We start from the raw sequence: 2,351 nt of genomic DNA, 5'->3' as shown, positions 1-2,351 counted from the left end.
ATACCAGAATAAGGATATGGATAACCTAATCTATACAGGCTGATTGACTGCAAGATCAGAAAGTTGAGTTGGTAAAAACAATAGATAAATATTAATGAAATATAGCTATTCTTGGAGAGGCATGATATGGTAGTTAAAAATCACACATTTACAAAAAGATAGTCAGATTTGAATTCTGGAAGTGCTTCTGTTTAACGGTGAAAATGTGGCAACATTTTAAGCCTTCAGGCCCTGAATTTTCTGAAAATGGAAAAAACATCTTAAGTCTCTTCAGTCATAGGTATGTATGTGTTTGTGTGTATGTGTATTCACATGCATGATTACAGGGAAAGCAAATAGAGAGATAACAACAGAAATATATTTTAAGAAGAGGAAAAAAGTAAGTAGAGTGAAAACAACATACACACATGAAGAAGTAGGAAAGGAAGCAGATATATAACAAGAGCCAAGGTGGATGGGTTTCAGCATTATCATAAACATCATCAGCATCGTTTACACTGTCATCGTTGTCAGCAGCAGCAGTAGTGCCAACATCAATACCATCATATTAATAATAAAATGCAGTGGTAGCAGAACTGATATCATTTCTCAGAGAACTCCATACCCCAGAACTTTTTGCCCTGGAGAGGACATAAACCTCTTAATCTAATTTTTTAGACTCTAAAAGCCTGAAGGCATGAGCAGAGCCTTCTTAAAAGTTTTCAGAAATATTGCTGTAAGCTATATTTTCCCTAGCGTAATAACCTGAAAGCAAGTAAAGAACTTATTTTAATTTTTAAAAATACTTTTGATTGATCTTTTTGTAGTTCATGAATGACTGGGTGTTCACGCACATGTGTGAGATGTGCTATCCTTGAACCTTGTTACGATGTCGGCACATTACTTGTCTGACTTGAGAAGAAAAAAAAGTTTTTGATAATTGTTTTCCACTGACATATACTTCTCCAATATGACATTGATACAAAATTGAATTATCTAAATCATAACATATAAGTGTGACAGAGACCATTTCTTTAAGAATATCTATTACTCCCATTACTAATAATTTACTTAATAAAAATCATTTTGGTAATTGTGTTTCACATGCCACTTTTTCAGGGGAAAATGTGTCTGACAGGTTCATAGACAATTCAGCTCTTTATTTATTCTTTAAATTTATTTTAGGTTAATATGTTGATATTCTGCATTTTACATTGATGCGTTACACATTTTGTCAATATGAATTAGCTTCTTTATTTTCAGTTCACTCTCTGATACTGAAGAGATTAAGATTCTAAGCCATCAGGACCAAATTTAAGATAATGGTGAATTCATGAAGGTAAATATGACCTTATGATTTGACCTATATGGGTAACCACTGAGCCTTCTCAATGACATTTTCACTAGACACATTCCCAGTATAGAATTCCAAGGAGAAACTAAACAAACTTTCAAGATTTTTTAAAATCCAATTTGTTATGCTCTCTTTATATAATAATCCATAGATATTTGAAAGCCATTTGTGCAAGTTTAAGAGTTAAAATAACATGGAAATAGTATCATAAAATGAGATGAATTCCACAAATATGTCTTATAAAAGTGCCATATGAATTCACATAATATTCAAGATGAAAACATTATATATAACCTAAAATTGTTCATATTTTGAAAATATATAGTTAGCCAGGGTGATAGTCTTCTTATAATTTTGTTATATATATATATATATATATATATTTTAGTCCACAGTACAAATTTAACTGTTACCTACACTTGCCTGATGGGTACTTAGAGTTAAAATCATATGCATGTAAAATTACCCTGCAAAGAAAGGAATAGAGGATAAAAACATTTTTGTTTCAATTATAACATTTTCATATTCTATTTGAGGGCCAATTACATGATAAATTAATAACCGTACTCTTCAAAGTTATTTTTCTTTAACATTTTTACAGGACTTACCATTATTACTGCTTTTATCATAGGCAACGATTTCGATCCTTGAAGATTCTGAAGCTGTATTTATTAAAGTAATTCATTATTGTAGGAATGGAGAATGTAGTAACATTAAACAACATATAACTTTTTATATAACTCTACAAGGTTTAGTTCTAAAATAGCGAAAATTTGATATAACAAATAATTAAAGGGAAAAACAAATGTAAATTAAACATAAGATTTTACTTTCTCATGAAGTCCTTGCCTACACCTACGTCCTGAATGGTTTTGCCTAGATTTTCTTCTAGGGTTTTTATGGTGTTAGGTCTTATGTTTAAGTCTTTAATCCATCTGGAGTTAATTTTAGTGTAATGTGTCAGGAAGGGGTCCAGTTTCTGCTTTCTGCACATGGCTAGCCAGCTTTCCCAACACCA

The 2,351-nt window shown here is 31.1% G+C and overlaps 1 non-coding gene across 1 annotated transcript; it reads left to right on the top strand.

Moving 5' to 3' along the window:
- Positions 1–794: 794 nt before the first annotated feature.
- On the top strand, positions 795–893 carry LOC116548848. The gene has a single exon (XR_004267566.1). It is a non-coding gene; the product is annotated as a small nucleolar RNA U13 (small nucleolar RNA).
- The last annotated feature ends 1,458 nt before the right edge of the window (positions 894–2,351 follow it).

The sequence above is a fragment of the Sapajus apella genome, unplaced genomic scaffold, assembly GCF_009761245.1.
Source record: "Sapajus apella isolate SASKATOON/1434 unplaced genomic scaffold, GSC_monkey_1.0 scaffold5, whole genome shotgun sequence".
In the NCBI taxonomy this organism is placed as follows: domain Eukaryota; kingdom Metazoa; phylum Chordata; class Mammalia; order Primates; family Cebidae; genus Sapajus; species Sapajus apella.
Note: the sequence above shows the minus strand (reverse complement) of the source record. Positions and strands in the feature narration are given on the sequence as shown.